At 37.1% G+C, this 15,854-nt stretch overlaps 1 long non-coding RNA gene across 9 annotated transcripts in view; it reads right to left on the bottom strand.

Moving 5' to 3' along the window:
* The window catches only part of LOC113255127 (uncharacterized), a 43,303-nt gene that overhangs the window by 10,861 nt on the left and 16,588 nt on the right, over nt 1–15,854 (bottom strand). For 2 of the 9 annotated variants that reach the window (XR_008957498.1, XR_008957504.1), the window contains exon 2: nt 10,727–10,890. This is a non-coding gene — a long non-coding RNA (uncharacterized LOC113255127). Of the gene's footprint in view, nt 1–4,654; nt 4,850–9,378; nt 9,540–9,772; nt 9,936–10,726; nt 10,891–15,854 lie in introns of all 9 variants that reach the window. The other 7 variants (XR_008957501.1, XR_008957499.1, XR_008957502.1 and 4 more) reach the window with 6 other exon arrangements.

The raw sequence follows: 15,854 nt of genomic DNA, 5'->3' as shown, positions 1-15,854 counted from the left end.
GGTTCTCATTTAATTCAAACTCTTCTTCCCTGGTCTTTTTTTTTTTTTTTATAAATAGTAAATATACTTTTTTATAAATAGTAAATTAACAAATAAACACCTGTGATATGGGAGTTAACATTAGCTTCCTTATTTAAAACTTGATAATGCAAAAAAACTTATAAACTCTGCCTTCAGTTTGTGTCTTTGACATAGACATTTGAAATTGGGTATCTATAAGGAAAGAATGAAGTTATCCAAGGAACTAGTGGCTGTGGACTAAGGGACTAGCAGGACAAAATGATTAAGTATATTAATGATAATAATAATTGCAGCTACCTTAGGTAGTACTTACCATGAAAGGAATGGCTTTATGCCCTTAATGTATACTAACTCATTTAATCCTTGCAAAACCCTATAAAAGTAATTATCATTCCCAATTTACAGAGGATAAATCTAAGGCAAAATTGTTTCTAACATAAGCCTAGTTAGGAACTGTCAGATTTGAACCTAGGTGGTCTGGCTCTGAAGCAACATTCATAACTACCAGAATTCATTCAATTAGCTAATCAGTTATTCAGTCTTTAATCAAATACATATCAAATTTGTATTATATTCTCAGCACTGTGGTAGGCTCCAGGGCATACATGAATGAGTTTAACTGGATATGGTACCTGTTCTTATAGAACATAAGGTCTCGAAATGAATACAAGCATTAATCAAATAATTATACAAACAAATGTAAAATTGCAATGTGACTTTGTACAAAGGAGATGTGTATGATGCTATAAGGGTTAGTCAGGGACACTGGGGAAAGTTTTGTTGCAGAACTGACATATGCACTAGGTATGAAGGATGGGTAGACTTCAACTAGACAAAGAAGAAAAGGAAGAGATTTCAAGGCAGAGGAAAGACCACATACAAATCCTCTATGGTGGAGGGGAACAAGAAGAGTTCTCGTAATTGAAGAAAGACCAATGAGGTGGGATCACAGTGGGTAAGAGGGAGAAGAGTGTAAGACAAGGCTTGGAAGGTTGGCAAGTCCAGATCTGGCATTTAAAGATGTTAAACTGGGCAGGGGTGGTGGTAGAATTACATGAATAGATTTGTGTTTTAAAAGGATCATTCTGACTTTAATATTGACGAGGGAGTGGAAGAGGACCAAAGGATAATGGATATGAATAAATGAGTAGGAAGATTATTGTAGTGGCCCAGGTGAGAGATGAAGGTAGCCCAGACTGGATTGATGGTGGTGATAAAGAGAAGTGGATAGAATCAAGCTAGGGTTGGCTATAGTAGGCAGAAAAATCAATAGGATTCTCTTGCAAAATGATCTAAGCCAATTTGGTCACATACAACTCTTCTGTTCTTTTTATTTATTTTTTTTAAGTAGGCTCCATGCCCAATGTGGGACCTGAACTCACAATCCTGAGATCAAGAGTCACATGCTCCACTGACTGAGCCATACAGGCACCCTATTTTGTTCTCTCTGACAGAAAAAAGTAGCCACCAGTTTTTGAGATAAGTGTGTGGGGTACTTTGACTCATCTTGATACTAAGTTGAAAGCAAGTCTCAGACCAAATTCTGGCATATAAATAGACATTTTGAAAATAAACAGTTATTAGTAAGGAGGCTTATATACGACAGTTCATACGGTCTCTTCTATAAGCTCGTTAAGTTTCAGCTCTCCATCCTTTTATGTACTGTCATGTTGTAGTTAACTGTTGCTGCATAATAAAGGACCCCCAAATTTAGTGACTTAACAAAACAAGAAATATTTATTTTCTCATAGTTTCTGTAGATCAAAGCTAAGTAAAATTGGCTGGGTTGTTTTGGTTCAGGGTTTCACATGAGTCAAAAAGTTGGCTGGCGCTATTGTTACCTGAAGGCTTGACTGGGGCTGGAAGACCGGCTTATAAGATGGCTGACTGACATGGCTGGCAAGTTAGTGTGGAGTATTGGCAGGAGACCTGTGGACCTCCCCATATGCATCTCCATTAGGTTGCTTGAACAGCTTCACAACATGGTCATTGTCTTCCTCCAAAATAGGTAATACAAGAGGACAAGGCAGAGTCTACAATGTCTTTTAAGACAGCTTTGGAAGGAAGTGGGGGGATGGGGTAACTGGGAGATGGACATTAAGGAGGTCAGGTGATGTAATCAGCACTGGTTATAAGACTGATGAATCACTGACCTCTACCTCTGAAACTAATACATTATGTTAATTAATTGAATTTAAATTTTTAAAAAAGAAAAAGAAAAGAAACTCTAAAAAAAAAAATTATGATGTCATTTAGCTCTAAACTCCCAGCTGTAACCTACATTCTGTTTTATATATGATACATTTATTGCCCACTGAGTAAAGTAGGCAATTCTCATAATTATGTCTCATAATTATGGACAAGATTTATGCTTGTAAATCTATTTAAATTAAACTGAAAAAATACCTTTAAAGTGTTATTTCTGATTGGAATATTTGGTTATCTTGCTCGAACCAATCATACTGAAAAATCTTAAATTATGGGTTAAAATGTGTGTTATCCAAGCAGAAGTTAAAATCTTTTATATGAATTACTATGTTTTTCTCTTTGAAAATTTTATAAAGCATTTCCAAAGCTCCCCCCCACCCCCACAAAAAAAAAGAAGACTTATCTTTGGAAGTCATGTGTCTTCATTTATAGAATATCTTATTGGTTACACAGGCTATCTCTATTCATTGTGGGAGGGAACTACACAAAGGGTTGAATAGTAAGGATTACTTGTATTAAGGTCAATGAAGGCCAATCTGAAGACTGGCTACCACATATGACTACAACATACATGAAAGGTTCACTTAAGGTAGATGCAGCAATATTTAGAATCCTTTCAAGTAGCCAGAATCCACAGAATCAGTTGCTGGATACAGGGTGTTTCAGGGATCAAATCTGGGTGCCTTTCCTAAGGATATAGATTATGGTGCTTGTTAGATTTTGATTGCCTATTCTGAAAAAGTAGAATGTCTAATATATATTAGCCAATTCACATACTTACACCAACCTCAATTTCATCAATAAACCCACTGCTAATATTCATTATGTTAATTAGCAAAATTCTGGTGTTCAAGGTAAGTATGACTCCTCTAGAGTGTGACCTTTTTGCCTAAATATTTGCTGACCATACCTGGGAGTATGAATTCCCAATTATGGCAAGCAACAGCACTTATGATGTAGCCTAAGTTAACACACATAGATATTCACAAATAATACCACATTGTCTATGTTCAATTATTTTAAAGTAAATTAGACATCATAATACATTCTATAATTTAGAGAGTGCAACCCAAGAAAAAAGTAACTCTATAGGCAATGAATTACTGAATGGAGCTACTCATACTGGATAAAGTAACTTACAGTGGACATTACTAAATGATCATTAGCAGATCATTTCTGGCACTGTGGTATGTTGTAGAAAGAACCTGTATTAATTTTTATTTTTGAAGATGAATCATTTGAAACTATATTATAGAGTTATTTTGAGAATTACGTGAGTTAATAATTTCAAACACTTCAAACAAGTGTCTGGTACATAATGAAGTGTTGGTAAATGTGATAATGATGGTAACGATGATGGTGGTGGTGATCATCTAAACATTTCAGCCAGATACATGCCTCTATGATTATCAGGTGTACTGGATACTAAGGCAGATTCCACTGATACGAGATTTCTCTTCAGGACCAAAGGACTTGTTTATCCAACTGCTGGGAGTGTTGTTGGCTCAAGATGTCAGCTCTGTCCATGAATTGCCTTAATCAAGGTCCCTTGATTACTACTCCCTGGGGGCAGTCTTTATCCATGACTGGTCACTGATGAGTATAAGAAGGCCGAGGCCCCCTACCTCAGCTTGGCCTCTGAAGGGCCACCCTAGCTTCAGAGGCATCCAGAGGGTTGGCTTAGGCTTCGTTATAACTCTTTCACAGCCCAAATTCTCCCTCCACCCAACCTTGCATTTCACCACAAGTGCTAATTCCAAGAAAATTCCCTAATAAATTTTCCTGCATGCCAATCTCCATCTCAGGTTCTGCTTCCCAGGGAACATGACTAGAAACATCGATTGTTACTTAGTGACTTAAAAGTGTGGATTAACAGACATATCCTGGGGGGTGCCTGGCTGGCTCAGTTAGTAGAATGTGTGACTCTTGATCTCAGGGTTTTAGGTTTGAGCCCCACTTTGGGTGTACAGATTATGTAAAAATAAAATCTTCAAAACAAAAAAAACCAAACATATCCTTTTTTATTGGTTGGTAATGATTAACACAAGGTCTATGTTTGAAATCTCTCTCTCCCTCTCTCTCTATATATTTTATATATCTATGTAATTAAAAGTATTACTTACTTAGATTAGACATTTGAGATCTAAAGTTGGTGGTAGAGGCTAGCAGAATAAGTTATTAATTGAAATGTTTATCATAGTAAATATATTCTTATTAGAAAAGCTGGCAACTCACATATAATTATTTACCTGATGTATGGAAAGCACAAAAGGCCATGAAAATCCTTTGTTTTGTTTTATTTTTTTGAAAACTTTTAACACAGGCAATGTTACTATACAGAATCTATTTGACAGGACAGGCTAGGTAATACTGCAGTAATAAACTATAACAAAATCTCAGGGGCTTATCACATAAAAGTTCTTACTCAGGCAAATCTGCTAAGAGTCTAGGAATTTCTCCAGGGCAGCCCTTCATGTAGTGGCTAAACATTCAAGATCACTTTCTTCTTCTGATATCTCCATATCATTTTGATGGTTCATTCGACAGCATGGTGAGTCATGCACTGGAAGTGACACAGCAGCTCTGGCCATTGTCTATCAGTAGAACTAAGAAATATAATCTTTTACATATCCAGAAAAGGGAAGAGAATGGAAAATATTGGTGAACATTGGTAATATTACTCATAAGGACAGTCTTAGACACTAAGAGAGGCTAATATTTTAGTATCCAAAGGGTCATCTTATAAGACCATTTCACTCTTGAGACAAACTTTCTGAATAGATCTTATCCTAGCATAGGAATTAATTTTAAGCTCCTGTGTTTATCAAGAAATTTGAATGGAAACAAATTCAGTTAAGTATAAACAGAATCAGCAGCTAAAGTACAACCTGGCAAGGTATGAATAGTCTCTTTAGTCATAAGATAAACAGTAAAAAAGTAGATCACAATTGAGTGGCTGTGAAAATTTATGTAAAAATCTTTTCCAGAGGCTTCCTTGAAAATGTGACTGTAAAATTTAAAAACAAGAATAAAATATAAATAAAAATGGGCTTTGCCTGAATTTACTTTCGCATTTGACCATTTACTCCTCTAAAGAAAAGGAGTAAAATTACCATCAGGTAAGTATGCCTCACACCCTTGTTTCTATGGCATTCTTCAACAAGAAAAATGTTTCATATGAGAAACATTTCACATTATTGATTAAAAGACAGCTAAACATAAAAAAGTCAATGAAAACAAAAAGTGAATGTAGATACAAATTTCCTTGCATTCCAGAAACTTGAAGATAAACACAGATTTCTGTGTGTTTGTCTAGTTCTATAAAATTTACCACATGTAATAGACTAATGTAGTGATCACCACAATTATGATACAAAACTATCCCATTCCCCCAAAGTAACTCCCTCCTGCTACCTCTTTAAAGTCACGCCCTCCCTCTAACTCTAACCCCTGTTCACTGATGTGTTCTCCATCACTATTGAGGATGTTGTATAAGTGGAATTATATCATATGTATCCTTTTGATATTGGCTTTTTTTCAGTCAGTATAATGTCCTTGAGATCCATGTAAGTTGTTGTATGTATATTGATAGTTCGTTCCTTTTAACTGCTGAGTTGTATTCCATGATATAGATGAACCACCGTGTATTCATTCACCCATCGGAGGACATCTGAGTGGTTTCCAGTTTTGGGCTGTCATATAGAGTTGATATGTGCAAACTTTAGTTTTCATTTCTCTAGAGTAGTTAGATTACTGGGTCTTATGGTAAATGTATGTTTAACTTTGTGAGAAACTGCCAAACTGTTGTCTAGAGTAGCTGTATTATTTTACATTTCTACCAGCAAAGAGATACAGTTGCTCCACATCTTGTCAATACTTGGTTTCATAAATAGTTTAAATTTTAGCTAGCCATTCTAACAGGTGTGTGATGGTATCTCACTGCGGTGTTAATTTGCATTTTCCTAATGGCCAATGATATTGGATTGTAATGATGTCTTACATAGTGTTTTGAACTTTTACAAATATTCAATTAATTCTCGCAAGTATAGTTTGATATATTTCAAGTGATAAAAGGCTGGTATTATGTAAATCTGGAAAAGACAGACTAATGTAATTATACCAATAGAGAATCAAAAATTTAAAACTCAAAAGGAACTGAAGGTAATTTAGTCAAACTTCCCCATTTTATACAAAATGGTGTATCTGAGAGGTTAAATGATTTCTCACACAGCAGGAATCATACAAAAACCACACTTCTGATTCTTGAATCTCTTCTATGATGTCCAATCAAGTAGGTGACAATTTATGCTTGAATCCTTCAAGGGACTGTGAATTTACTCTTTTTTTTTGCCAGTTCTGTTACAAAGTTTCTTGACATTGGGCTGAAATGGCCTATAAACAAGTGAACAAGTCTCAAAGTGTTTTGACATTGACCTAAAATGGCTTACTATAGCTCCTGCCAATGGGTCTAGTTTCATCCTCAGAGACTTTCCTGAGGAAGTGTGGTCCCTTTTCCACATACTTCATATACTTGAAGACAGCCATCCTGCTCTCTACGCTAAACATTTACATTTTCCTCTAGCCATGTCTTACATGAGCTCCTTTATCATTCTTGCTTGTATTTAAACTGGTTCTAGATTTCTTACAGTGCAAAATACTGAACAGAATATTTCTAGTAACACAGAGTGTATACATTTTCCAATTATACATATTCACTGTAGGGAGTAATGAAATTTCCTTGCCTTTCACTAGTGTGATTATTAAAAAAAATTTAAGCCGAATAATTTATTTTTAAGATTGCATATTTTTTTTGGATGTGTTAATGCACATGGCACAAAATTCAAAATGTTCAAGAGAGTTTACAGTGAAAAGTCATGATCCTTACCCTTCTGGTTTAATGTAGTATAATATAATATGCAATATAGCAGAAATCCTCTTCTTAAGACACATAATACTGATTATGATTATGACATCCCATCAGATAGGCTGTTCATATTTATTTATTTATTTTTTTAAGATTTGTTTATTTGTCAGAGAGAGAGAGAGGCAGGCAGAGGGAGAGGGAGAAGCAGACTACCAACTAAGCAAGGAGCCCAATGAGGGACTCAATCCCAGGACCCTAGGATCATGACCTGAGCTGAAGGCAGACACTTTACTGACTGAGCCACCCAGGTATCCCTGTACATATCTTTTAAATCATTCATCTTACATTTTTTTGCTAATATAAATAATCTGTTATGGACTTCCTTATGTACTTTATGTATATGTTTTAGATTATTGCTTAAAGCAGAAAAAAATTAGCTACATTGCATAGTATGACTTGTATACAATAACTTTCCAAAAAATTACCATTTTATATTTACTCCAATGGTATGTAAGTGTCCATTTCACCACATCTTTGCAAACATGAAATATTATTATTTATTAATTTCCTTTAAATTTGTTGTCTCGATTTGCTTGTAGTTGAGAATGCATTTTAAAAATATGTTTTATATCTTTATTGGCTATTTGTATTTCCTCCTTTGGGTGATTAAGCCCTTGTTAATTTTTAGAAAATTGTATGAGCTAAAGTAAGAATATTAGCCCACTGTCATATTCTTGAAAAATATTTTTTTCCAGTTTATTGAACTCCTAAAGGTGTTTTACACATGCTAGGGTCAGTCCATCCTAAGCAGTTATATGTAGTTAATTTTTAAAAAATTTTTACTAAATAGGAGGCTTTATAATGAACACTTATATTGTGATATAGTTTATCTCTCTATAAGTCTTTAACTCACCAGATTTTAAATTGCTGCAATCTAAGGGCAATACTTTAATCATCTTTCTAAAGCCTAATTAATATAGACATTTATACAGAGTAGATGTTCCATACATTTGTGACATCTAAATGAGTGAATAAACTTAAAAATCCCTATTAGTTGGTTGGGTTCTGCATTTATGGTTACAGACTCCCCAAATTTTATGAATTTTAATTATGACTATCTAGAATTTAGCCCAGAGTCAACATTAAGCTGTTCAAAGGTTTGTAAAATATTCTGCCCTTTCCAACTTTAAATTGGGTAAAAACTTGATAAATATGGTTTCTGTGTCCTCTCTCAAGTCATTGAAATGCAGTTGGATCGAGATAGGGACTGTGGCTCTATACTAAAAACCTCTGGAGAGGCTGACTGCCATCTAGGATTCAGTACCCTTGGGGTATTAAGTCATTCCCTGATGGTACCTACCTCCTCCCAATGCCCAACCCTGGCCCCAGTTACTCATAAGAATGTGACAAAAAATGTCAATAATGCCTGTTGGGCAAGATAAATATTGTCTACTGCATTTTATTGGCATACTAGCTAGTAACCCTAAGGGAAAAATAAAATTAGACAAATAAATTCTGGTTTGCAAACCCATACTATATTTGGTTGATTATTGCTTTGTCCTATAGATGTTCTCAGAGCATCCTTTTAATAATTCCTTTTAGATTCTTCCATAGGATCCATGTGGTCATGGCAGGGAATTAGAGATCTTAGGGACTCAACTGAATGAATAAAATCCCAGTCAAGAAAAGATTGAAGGGAGTGCTTCCAAGTGATATGGATCTCCATTCTTTATCACTGGAACCTCTTTAGTTGTCCCATTATCGTTTCTATTTCTGAAGGTTTGCGACTGCCAGGTAATACTGAAAAAGTACTTTTTCCAAGGGTAGTTTGGACAGGACTGTGTAAAGTATTGGCATAGAGACAGCTACTAGTGCTGCTACAGATCGAGGGTGGGGAATGGAAAACACTTGTCAATCAGAAGCTCTCTCTGAAGACATAAAATCCTCTTTGGGGAAACTGAATATTGGCTTGGCTTCCTGGTTTTGGCAATGCATGGGGTAACCCCGTCAAGTCTGTTTCAAACTCTGACAGTCTCTGTCCAAGCAGAGACTGTATGGTCTGTATTTCCTAATGCCAGTCTGGTTCGTACATTCCCTCCGTGGAGTCCCTCAGCCTTTCTCCACCCTCTACCGTCCATTTCACAGCCACCACCCCTGACCCCTGCGCATTCCTTCCAACCCAAGAAAACCTAAGCTACTTAAAGATGTTACTGGATGTTACTGGATTCTTTTTTAAATTCTGTGCACTAACTTTGTAGGGTTGCCATATCCAAATTACCACAGACCTGTTAGCAGGGCTGTACTTCTTCTGAAGAATCTAGGGTAAGACCTCATTTTTTGCCTCCTCCGGCTTCTGCTAGCTGTCACCATTCCTTCACTTGTGACTGCATTACTCCAATCTTAGGCTCTGTGGTCACACTGCCTCCTCTTCTCTGTATCTTCTCCTCTGTTACATAAGGATACTTGTTGAATTTACAGCCTGGCATATAATCCAGTGCAATTGATCTCCTCATCTCAAGATCTTTAACTGAACATCTGCAAAGGACCCTTTTGCCAAAAAAAGGTAATATTCACAGTTTCCACAGATGTGGGACATGGACATCTTTTTTGGGTGCCACTATTCAATTCACTACTTCTTGCCTAAGGATACAATTTTTTCCTTCTTCTTTCAAGCTGTACCTCAAAGCTTTGAAGAAATCCAAGAGGACTGTTCTTTCATCATCACCTTAGTTTTCAAGACTGTGTCTTCACTTTAAGCACTTCTTTGGAAAATTCAGTCTATTCCTTTGATTTGGTTGCTTTCTTTTGGAATTCTCCCTTCCCTGGGCAAATGAATACTACCCTAATGGGAGGAACATGATTGAGTCAAAAAGCAAATAATTCCAGGTTTTAAATTTCCACTTCCTACCGGGAAGGCAGACATTTGTCCATGTTTCATGTTCTAGCACCTATTGTTTCCCTTAATTCCTCAATGATGGGGATAGTTGTTCTCAGGCCTCATTTGTGCTCTCCCACTAGCATTCTGCTCCAAAGCCTGCAAAAAGTGCTGTTCCTATCAGTAGACATAAATTGGAGCTGTTAGAATTTTTTAGAAAAATTCTAGAAAAAATTTTTTAAAAAGCTGTTAGAGCTTTTTTAGAATTCCTTCCCAATTTGGGAAGAGTATTGCTTCCTGTTCATATTTATAATACTCCTTTGAATATTAATAAGTGGCTATTTGTTGTCAGTACTGTGAGCCTAGCTTAGCATTTTGAATGTGTTACTTCCATTACTCAGAACAATGCTATGAAAAAGATACTGTTGTCTCCATTCTACAGAAAATGGAGGGGAAAAGGGGAAAAGGAGATTCGGGGTTATATAACTACAAAGTGTCGAAACAGAGAATTAAACTCAGATTTGCCTGACCCCGCAAACACACATAGTTCTTTCTACTACATCAAACCTTCTTCTCATGTTTCCTTTGTAGAGAATGAAGCAAATAATATTTAGGGAGTTTTGCTTTCTCTGTCAGCTCTAACCTTACACCAGAAGCTGCAAGTGGGCTTTTCCCTTCCTTGATCATCTTCTGGCTCTGAATAGAATTTTAAAAAGCCCGTTCTTTGTCCTTTCTTAGCATTTTTTTGCAAGTCTCACCTCATTTGGGGGTCTCAGTTTCCTTGACACTATTCTTTTGGGCCCATGTTACCTTCTTATAATTATCCTTGGTATGTGGTTGCTTTCTCCCAAGGTTTCTGTCACTTCCAATTAGCCAGGCAATTCCTCCTTGTTGGTCAGAATTAGGTTCCCCAGTTGCTCTGCTGGGACATCAAATCATGAGAAAGGCAAATCAAAAACTTGTCAAATGTTTTGCTTTTAGCTCAATGAAACTTTTAAAAGGTGTCCAGTATTTGAATTTTCTTTTTTGATTGGTGCACTGCAATACCTATTGACAAATAGTGTACTATATGGTGCTGTGGTATCAATAATGAATTCTTTTATAAATAATTACATGTGGCAGTACATATTTGGAACCAGTTTTAAACCTCTCAAACAAAACATTCTAAAGCAGTTCCAAGCTTCCCATACACACCTGGTTATTCTAACACATTCCTGTTTCACATCCCCCATTCAAGTTCACCACATGAAGAAATACATGTATTATTTCTAACAAACTAACTTTTTGTGCAACTCATTTTTTTTAATGTTTTTTTTTTATTATATTATGTTAGTCACCATACAGTACATCCCTGGTTTCTGATGTAAAGTTTAATGATTCATTAGTTGCGTATAACACCCACTGCACCATGCAATACGTGCCCTCCTTACTACCCATCACCGGCCTATCCCATTCCCCCACCCCCTCCCTTCTGAAGCCCTCAGTTTCTTTCTCAGAGTCCATAGTCTCTCATGCTTCATTCCCCCTTCTGATTACCCCCCCTTTCTTTATCCCTTTCATCCCCTACCGATCTTCCTAGTTCTTATGTTCTATAAATGAGAGAAATCATATGATAATTGTCTTTCTCTGCTTGACTTATTTCACTTCGCATTATCTCCTCCAGTGCCGTCCATGTTGCAGCAAATGTTGAGAATTCGTTCTTTCTGATAGCTGAGTAATATTCCATTGTATATATGGACCACAACTTCTCAATCCAGTCATCTGTTGAAGGGCATCTCGGTTCCTTCCACGATTTAGCTATTGTGGACAATGCTGCTATGAACATTGGGGTGCATATGGCCCTTCTTTTCACTACGTCTGTATCTTTGGGGTAAATACCCAGTAGTGCAATGGCTGGGTCATAGGGTAGCTCAATTTTTAACTTTATTTTTTTTTAAAGATTTTAAGTATTAATTTGACAGAGAGAGACAGCCAGCGAGAGAGGGAACACAAGCAGGGGGAGTGGGAGAGGAAGAAGCAGGCTCCTAGCGGAGGAGCCTGTTATGGGGCTCGATCCCAGAATGCTGGGATCACGCTCTGAGCTGAAGGCAGACACTTAACAACTGCACCACCCAGGCGCCCCTCAATTTTTAACTTTTTAAGGGACCTCCACACTGTTTTCCAGAGTGGCTGTACCAACTTGCATTCCCACCAACAATGTAAGAGGGATCCCCTTTCTCCACATCCTCTCCAGCAATTGTTTCTTGCCTCGTCAATTTTTGCCATTCTAACTGGCGTAAGGTGGTATCTTAGTGTGGTTTTGATTTGAATTTCCCTGATGGCTAATGATTTTGAACATTTTTTCATGTGTCTGTTAGCCATTTGTATGTCATCATGGGAAAAGTGTCTACTTATATCATCTGCACATTTTTTGATTTGTTTATTTGTTTCTCGCGTATTGAGTTTGAGAAGTTCTTTGCAGATCTTGGATACCAGTCTTTTATCTGTAGCATCATTTGCAATTATATTCTCCCATTCCGTGGGCTGCCTCTTAGTTTTTTTGACTGTTTCCTTGGCTGTGCAGAAGCTTTTTATCTTGATGAAGTCCCACAAGTTCATTTTATCTTTTGTTTCTCTTGCCTTTGGAGATGTGTCATGAAAAAGGTTGCTTTGGCCGATGTCGTAGAGGTTGCTGCCTATGTTCTTCTCTAGGATTTTGATGGATTCCTGTCTCACATCGAGGTCTTTCATCCATTTGGAGTTTATCTTTGTGTATGGTGTGAGAGAGTGGTCAAGTTTCATTCTTTTGCGTGTAACCATCCAAATTTCCCGGCACCATTTATTGAAGAGACTGTCTTTTTTCCACGGATGTTTTTTCCTGCTTTATCAAAGAGTAGTTGCCCAAAGAGCCGAGGGTCCATTTCTGGGTTCTCTATTCTGTTCCATTGGTCTATGTGTCTGTTTTTGTGCCAGTACCATGCTGTCTTTGTGATCACAGCTTTGTAGTACAGCTTGAAATCCGGCATTGTGATGCCCCCAGCTTTGTTTTTCCTTTTCAACAGTTCCTTGGCAATTCGGGGCCTCTTCTGGATCCATACAAATTTAAGGACTATTTGTTCCAGCTCTTTGAAAAATGTCATTGGTATTTTGATCGGGATAGCATTGAAAGTGTAGATTGCTCTGGGTAGCATGGACATTTTAACTACGTTAATTCTTCCGATCCATGAGCATGGAATATTTTTCCATCTTTTTGTGTCTTCTTCAATGTCTTTCAAGAGTGATTTATAGTTTCTAGAATATAGATCCTTTATGTCTCTGGTTAAGTTAATTCCAAGGTAACTTATGGTTTTTAGTGCTATCGTAAATGGGATGGATTCCCTAATTTCTCTTTCTTCAGTCTCATTATTCGTGTATAGAAATGCAACTGATTTCTGAGCATTGATTTTGTATCCCGCCACATTACTGAATTGCTCTATAACCTCTAATAGTTTGGGAGTGGATTCTTTTGGGTTTTCCATATAGAGTATCATGTCATCTGCGAAGAGAGACATTTTGACTTCTTCTTTGCTGATTTGGATACCTTTGATCCCTTTTTGTTGTCTGATTGCTGTTGCAAGGACTTCTAGTACTATGTTGAATAATAGGAGCGAGAGTGGGCATCCTTGTCGTGTTCCTGATCTTAAGGGAAAGGCTTCCAGCTTCTCCCCATTGAGAGTGTTATTTGCTGTAGGCTTTTCATAGATGGTCTTTATGAGATTGAGGAATGTACCCTCTATCCCTACACTCTGAAGGGTTTTAATCAGGAAAGGATGCTGTATTTTGTCAAATGCTTTTTCTGCATCTATTGAGAGAATCATATGATTTCTGAATTTTTCTTTCTGGATAAAATCTAAGACCCCGGTTGATTTGCGAATGTTGAACCACCCTTGCATCCCAGGGATGAATCCCACCTGGTCATGATTGATAATCCTCTTAATGTACTGTTGGATTCTATTAGCCAGGATCTTGTTGAGGATTTTGGCGTCCATAATCATTAGGGAAATCGGTCTGTAATTCTCCTTTTTGATGGGGTCTTTGCCTGGTTTGGGGATCAAGGTAATATTGGCCTCACAGAATGAGTTTGATAGCTTTCCTTCTGTTTCTATTTTTTGAAATAGCTTTAGGGGAATAGGTATTATTTCTTCTTTGAATGTTTGATAGAATACCCCAGGAAAACCATCCGGGCCTGGAGTTTTGTTTTTTGGAAGGTTGTTTATCACTGACTCAATCTCTTCATAATTAATTGTCCTGTTTAAAAAATCAATTTCTTCCTGTTTCAGTCTTGGTAGTTTGTAGGTTTCCAGGAAGGCCTCCATCTCTTCCAGATTGCTTAATTTATTGGCATAAAGCTGTTGATAAAAGCTTCTAATAATCCTTCCAATTTCATTGGTGTTGGTTGTGACCTCTCCTTTTTCATTCATAATTTTATTAATTTGGGTCCTTTCTCTATTCTTTTGGATAAGCCTTGCCAGCAGTCTGTCAAATTTATTGATTCTCTCAAAGAACCAGCTTCTAGTTCTGTTGATCTGCTCTACTGTACTCCTGGTTTCTAATTCATTGATTTCTGCTCTAATCTTGGTCAACTGCTTCCTCGTGCATGGATTAGGCCTGTCCCTGTTTCTGTTCCAGCTTCTTGAGGTGAGAATATAAAACCTGCATTTTAGATTTTTCTATTCTTTTGAATGAGGCTTGGATGGCTATGTATTTTCCCCTTAGGACTGCCTTTGCAGTATCCCATAGGTTTTGGACCATTGTGTTTCCATTCTCGTTGGTCTCCATAAATTCTTTAAATTGATTTTTGATTTCCTGGTTTATCGAATCATTCCTGAGCAGGAAGGTTCTTAGTCTCCAAGTGTTTGAGTTTCTTCCAAATTTTTCCTTGTGGTTGAGTTCCAATTTCAAAGCGTTGTGGTCTGAGAATATGCAGGGAATAATTTCAGTCTTTTGATATTGTTTGAGACCTGTTTTGTGACCCAGAACATGGTCTATTCTTGAGAATGTTCCATGGGCATTAGAATAGAATGAGTATTCTTTGGTTCTGGGGTGTAGTGTTCTATATATATCTATGAGGTCCAACTCGTCGAGTGTGGCATTCAAAGCCCTTGTTTCTTTGTCGATTTTTTGCATGGTTCTGTCCTTTTCTGACAGTGGAATGTTGCAGTCCCCTACTATTAACGTATTTTTATCTATATGTCTCTTTATTCTGGTTAAGAGTTGGCTTGTGTATCTTGCTGCTCCCCTGTTGGGGGCATATATATTTATAATTGTCATATCCACTTGTTGGATACATCCTTTAAGAATAATATAGTGCTCTTCTGTGTTTCTAACTATAATCTTTAGTTTGAAATCCAATCTGTCTTATATGAGAATTGCCACCCCAGCTTTCTTTTGAGGTCCATTGACATGAAAGGGGGTATTCCATCCCTTTACTTTCAGTCTGAATGTATCTTTAGGTTCAAAATGAGTCTCTTGTAGACAGCAAATGGATGGGTCATGTCTTTTTATCCAATCTGCAACCCTGTGGTATTTTATGGGAGCATTTAGGCCATTTACATTGAGACTGATTATTGAGAGAGATGATTTTAATGATGCCATGTTGCCAGTAAAGTCTTTGTTTCTATAGATTGTGACTTTCTGTTCTGTATCACTCTTGGGGCCTTTTTACTTTTATAGAACCCCCCTTAATATCTCCTGTAGGGCTGGTTTCGTGATTATGAAATTGGTCAATGAGTGGCGATTCTGGAAGGTGTTTATTTCTCCATCAATTCTGAATGACAGCCTTGCTGGATAAAGGATCCTTGGCTGCATGTTTTTCTCTGAAGGAGCTTTAAAAATGCCTCCCCAACCTTTTCTCTCATTCCAGGTCTG

The sequence above is a fragment of the Ursus arctos genome, unplaced genomic scaffold (assembly GCF_023065955.2).
Source record: "Ursus arctos isolate Adak ecotype North America unplaced genomic scaffold, UrsArc2.0 scaffold_5, whole genome shotgun sequence".
Classification (NCBI taxonomy): Eukaryota; Metazoa; Chordata; class Mammalia; order Carnivora; family Ursidae; genus Ursus; species Ursus arctos.
This window is presented reverse-complemented; position numbering and strand designations above follow the sequence as displayed.